This window comes from Gracilinanus agilis, chromosome 1 (assembly GCF_016433145.1).
Source record: "Gracilinanus agilis isolate LMUSP501 chromosome 1, AgileGrace, whole genome shotgun sequence".
NCBI lineage: Eukaryota > Metazoa > Chordata > Mammalia > Didelphimorphia > Didelphidae > Gracilinanus > Gracilinanus agilis.
Window position 1 is genome coordinate 230577958 of NC_058130.1, and position 6367 is coordinate 230584324.

A 6367-nucleotide genomic window follows, 5' to 3' on the forward strand; every position below is an offset into this window, starting at 1 on the left:
CCCCCCCCCCCGGAATGCCTGGGAATCTCTTTCATTAAATATCACTTAACTTCTTTGGTGGATTATGTTCAGTTTCTTTGTGTATGTGGTTATTGGTTGCAATCCTAGATCCTTTGCCTTTTGGAATATATTCCATGCCTTCTATTCCTTTAATGCTGCCAGATCTTGTATAATCCTCGCTGTGACTCAATGACATTTGAATTGTTTTCTTCTGGCTGCTTGCAGTACTTTTTCCTTGGCCTGGGAGTATTTGAATTTTGCTAGGATGTTTTATTTTATTATTTCTTTTGGGAGGTGATTGGTAGATTTTTTTCAATTTCTATTTCCACCTACTTGTTCAAGGATATCAGGGCAATTTTCTCTGATGATTTCTTATAATATAATGTCCAGGCCTTTTAAAAATTTTTTATTTTGATCATAGCTTTCAGGTATTCTGATGATTCTTAGATTGTTTCTCCTAGTTAAGTTTTCCAGGTTGGTTGTTTTTCCAGTGAGGTATTTCAGATTTTCTTCTATTTTTTTTCCATTCTTTTGATTTTGTCTTATTGTTTCCTAATGTGTTATGTAGTTATTAACTTCCATTTGCTCAATTTTAATTTTTAGGAAGTTATTTTCTTCTTTGAGCTTTTGTGTTTCCTTTTCCATGTGACCAATTCTCTTCTTTAAGGAATTGTTTTCTTTAGTTTTTTGCTTTGCTGTTTACTTGCCTCAGACGTCATGTAAGCATGTCAGGCTGCTCCCTTACTCTGTTGATTTGTTGCTTCTGGCCACATGGAAGCTCTTTGAACTGGTTCTGGCTACTCTCCCTTCTCATCCCAGTGAGATTTATTCCTCCTGCTTTCCTTTGTTTTGGGGTGATTATTTTCTACTTTTATAAGTTTGGTTGGTTTGGATGAGCAGAACATCCCTTATTGTGCTCTCTTAGCTCCTAGCATCTTTCTAATGGTTTAAATTCATATTGCCTGCTTTCCTGACTCTGACTCAGATCTTTTTCTTAACGTCAGCTCATTTTCTTTTCCATGAACTATATGATAGAACAATTCTAGATTTCTTTCTCCTAGTTTTGGGTTGGCAACATTATTTGGTATATTATCCCTTCTAGAATTTGCTTCTCTAGCCATAACTAATATGGGTATAGGAACCCTGTAGTAAAAACTTCGTCTCTTTGTCATTCTCTTTTTTCCTATGATACTGGCTACCATATAATGGCTTTTCCACATTATATTCTAGTCATAGGTCTGGAGAAGTAATTTCTTTCCCCCTGTTTTTCTATACTAGAATAGCCAGCCCTCTCAGACCTGCCCAGGTTTTCTTTCTTTCCTTTTTTTTAAGGATTAAATTTTATATTTTTAATTAAAAAAAGAATTCTCTCCTTCCTCGATGGAAAAAAAGAACAAGACCTTTGTAACAAATATGCAGTCTAGCAAAACAAATTCCTAAATTGACCATGAGATATATGTCTCTATCTATTCTCTCTGTAGATATAGATGTATAGATAGCTCTGTGTTTATCTCTTTCTGTATATATCTAGCTATATTTCTATATGTATTTCTCTCAATGTAAATATATATACTTAAAGACATGCACACATCCTGAGTCCATTACTCTTCAGAGAGTAAGTAATATGCTTCACAAAGGCTTTATGAAATCATGATTAGTTATTGTGATCAGCTTCTTAAGGCTTTCAGAGTTGTTTTTATTCATATTATTGTACAAATTTTTCTGGCTTTCCTCACTTTATTCCATATCATATTATATCACTCTTCTCAGATTCCTCTGAAACTGTCCTTTTTATCATTTCTTACAATACTATTCTGTTATAGTCAAAACCCATAATTTGCTCAGTCATTCCCTAGTTTCAATGGGATGGTTTAATTTGGCTTTCCCTTAGTTCCTAGCTTTTTGTCTCTACAAAAAGAGCTGCTATAATATTGCCATACATATGGATCCTTACCCTTTTTTCTTGATCTTTTTGGGTTTGCGAGGTCAAAGGGTCATGGTTTAGTGAATTTGGGGACATAGTTCCAAATTGGTTTCCAAAATAGCTGTAATTTTTAGCTCCACCAGCAATGCCTGTTTTCCCAGAGCCCTTCCAACAATGTTGTTCATTTTTTGTCAACTTTGGCAATATGGTAAGTTCAAGGTGGACCTTCAAAATTGCTTTAATTTCCATTTTTCAGTTAGTAATTTGGAGCATTCTTCTTATGGCTAATGATTACTTTCATTTCTCCTCTGAAAATTGCCTATTCATATCTCTTGTCATTTGGAACTTCTCCAAATTTTTCAAGCTTCACGCTCAAGAACCTTCTAGTATCTCCCACACTCTTTCATGGAAATTTCACTATACATGCTCTGGAAATTCTTTTGCCCTAAACCTGTATTGGTTAGTCATCTGAAGGAAAATCCCTCATAGTTTAATAGATGGTTTTTGTCCATTATAGAGAATCTTGGTTCTTCAGCTCTTGCCCTAGACTAGTGTCTAGAACATAGATAGAAAAGGCGACTTCACCATAAGAGAAAAATCTTTTGCTCTAGACACTACATGGTTTAAGACCAACAGTTAGTAATCCGTTCCCCAGACTATTCATACCACAAACATAACTCCCAGGCTTCTTCTGTCACTTTATTGACACTAAGTCCTCTGGTAGCCCTTCCCAAGTCACTGGCAAAGTTAAGATGTTAGATGTACCCAGGGAACCAACATGGGGCCAATCTTCTGACTTACACTACTTTTCTGATAGCTGGTTTCTGCATATGGCTCATCTTTTCCTTTTAGCACAAGAAACTGGGAAGTAAAATCTAGTATTATCATTAGAAATATACTGTATTTAGTCCTTGATAGAAACATCTCCAGAAACATATTAATATATAGTATTTAATAATTTAGAATTTCTCTCCCTGAATTCACTTGTTAATGACATGACAGAAGGCAAGGTTAGATACTGAAAACTCTTAGTCTTATACTGTGTGGGATAGACACTTGTAGGAAAGCATCAAGGACTGAAACAAAGGTGTTAACACAGCACATTCTTCAAGAATCATGTGGCTTGTCAGCATGAATGCTATTGTTGCCTTTCAGGCCATACTTTTCTCTTTCATTTTTTTATTATTATGAACTCAACAAACATCAATATTCAAGTGAGACCAGGGACTTTAGGTTAATACATTGTTAAGATGTTATTTCTTAATGCTTAATTTTAGTAGGGATTACTGATATGTCTCCACATAGTCCTTGACTTTCTTTCTTCAAGTCTTGGCTCCTGTTTCTTTTTGTTATCAATACTCCCTTTTCTCTCAAATTATCTTGAAATTATTATTTATTCTATATGCTATATCCCATGGTGGAATATAACTTCCTTGAGGGCAAGGGCTGTTAAAAAAATGTCTCTGTATCCCCAGTATCTTGTTCAGTGCCTTGAACATAGTGATGATTATGATGACTATGCAATGAGTGGCTCAATGATAAACCCTTATCATCAATATAGAAGCTGAACTTGATCTATCTGCCATCTTTCAGAGCTATGAATCCAATGATATTAAGTCATCAGAATTAGTGGAGAATATTACTGGGGCAAAAAAGGACAAATTAGTCTATTTTTACTGGTAGTAGGTCCAACAGTCAAGTTGCCTATCAAGATTCCAGAGAATCTGGAAAATGGGACTGGCAGTCCACTCTTGGAAAAACTATCAGGATCAAGGACAGAAGGGCCAGAAAAGAACTGAAAAATCCCATGAGTAGCAAAAGCTGTTACAATATTTTGACCTGGTGGAATTAACTCAGTGAAGAATCTATAAAAGTCTGTAAGATAGAACACAGAGTGAATTGAAAGACAAGATGCCCATGTCATGGCCCATTATCTATCAATGAAGAATTTTGTCTACTTGGAATTCTTTGCTTTAGGGGAAGCTTTCTTCTGAGTGATTTGCAATTTTAATGGCACCTTTGGTGAGCTCTGTCAAGATGTCTTGGCTTGTTTGTATTGGGAAGTATGTACCCAGTTATCAAAACCTATAAGTTTGACAGTAGTGGAAGCAATTAACAGTACCTGATAAAGCCCTTTCATCTAGGGTGTAAAGCCCCTTTGTGCAGGTGTTTCTTTTAATAATCTCAATGTCCAAATTTCAAACAATAGAGTGAGCTACTGGATGGGGGCTGAGGATAGGCAACTGAGAATCTAGCAAAATCTAGAAGGCTTCCAACAAAATAACTATTGTAGAATGCATTGGAGCATTCTGTAGACTCTGGTTCTAGCCTCCTTGGTCTTCTCGTAACAATCTCCCAAGTTGACAAATAAAGATTCTTAAGAGGTAGATCAGAACATAATGAAGACAGTTAGAAGCACATCCTGGTGGGGAAAAATGTTGTTTCATAATTTGGCCAGTTTAAGTTTCAGTTCATTAATCCTTTCCATTTCTCTTGAGCTCCAGGAGTAGGTGAAATAAGGACAATGGAAGGTTTGAAGATTGGAAACTTTCAAGAGCTGCTAAACTCTGCTCTCCTACTTACTGGATACTTTGAAACAGAATTCCTCACACAGGATATATCTATTCAAAAGAATTTTGGCTACTGTTATAGCCATAGTCTTTCAGACAGAAAAGGCCTTCATTCCACCAAAATGCATACAAACAATAACCAAAGTATACTCAGACTCATTAGACTTTTAAAAAAATCGCAAAAAATTTAGTTGTAGAAGGCCCACAGAGATAGATTTCTGTCCTTGTCCTGTCCTTACAGGTTTTCCAGAGTTGTGCAAATTACAGACAGAACATAAGAAAACTGTCTTCTTCACCGGGCAGGTAGGTAGTGCAATGAATAGAACGCTGGACCTGGAGTCAGAAAGATCTGAGTTCATATCTAGCCTTAGACACTTATTAGTTTTGTGACCCTAGGTAAGTCATTCAACATCTTTCTGCCTTAGTTTCCCTGAACTCTAAAATGAGGATCATAATAGTACTTATCTCCCAGGTTGTTGTAAGGGTCAGATGAGATAAAATATTTTTAAAGTGCTTAGCACAGTGCCTGCCACATTAAAAACATTTACTGCATGCTTATTTCCTTCATTGCAGCAAAAAAAATCCCTTCACAACGAATCTAATAAAGTTTCAACAAGACTTTTTGCCTGAATGGGTTAGGCTCTATAGGGCCTTTGATAATGGGTTTATACTGAAATTCAGAGCCAGTAGGAAACTGTTCTTGGACTTTTATATTATCACACAGATCCATGGAAAATTACTTTGGAGCCAATTTTCTTTCTCTTTGGGTTAGTCAGGTTTCTGTACAGCCTTCATTTTAGCTGTCTAGGCCAATTGGACCATTTCAGTCTCAGGATCCTGGAGTAGAAATTTATTAAAGACAGAGATCACATATAAACTTTGATTTTCACCACTGTTATCTTTAGTGGCCAAATGACAGCAACACAAAGGGAATCTGGTCTTTATTAGACTGTCAGTAGAAGTAAGGAAGTCCTTTTGTTTCCAAATGAACCACACCAAAGGTGTGTGTATCTATCTATCTATCTATCTATCTATCTATCTATCTATCTATCTATCTATCTATCTATCTATCTAATTATCTATCNCTATCTATCTATCTATCTATCTATCTATCTATCTATCTATCTATCTAATTATCTATCTATCTAATTATCTATCTATTTATATCTATATTTATATACATACATAATAATAGCAATATGTAGGAAGACCATATATTATACTCAGGGTAAAGCTATGAATTCAGCAACCTGAACTGAGTGTACATGGGATAGATGTACTTTTCCTAGAACTTGATGAGGGACTGGTAGAGAATAACCGGCAGAAATTATCCCTTATTCATTTTGAGGTAAGACCCATCCCAGAAGGCATTTGAAAGGAATTTTTCAGACAGATCTGATCTAGGGAGGTAGACTGTGTCCATAAGGGTAAAGAAATTATGGAGTTTTCCTCTGATAGTGGAAAAATGGGGAGCATTTAACTGAAAGAATCTTTAGGCTTAGGAAAATCCTTAGCTATTGTCCTAAGTTCAGATCTCATCTAGGGAGAATAAAAATAGGTGATTTCCTGCTTTGAGTATTCTGTTGCCAGAACCAGGAATTGGGGAGGGGTAGGTCCCTTTTTGGAGGAAGTATTATTCCTAATCTTATTTGTTGTGGAAGAAGATAAAGGAACTGCTCAGAAGTGCTAAGGAATCTTTTCATCATTCCTCCCTGAACCTTCCTCCTTAGGTTCAGTGGATGAATGAATGCTAGAGGAGTACTAGGGGTCACCCACCTCTTCCACTATATCTTCAGGTAATAAAGTTTCCCTCCCCCTTTTGAGATAGCTGTTTTTATTTTATAGATAACACAGAACCAACAAATAGCCTATC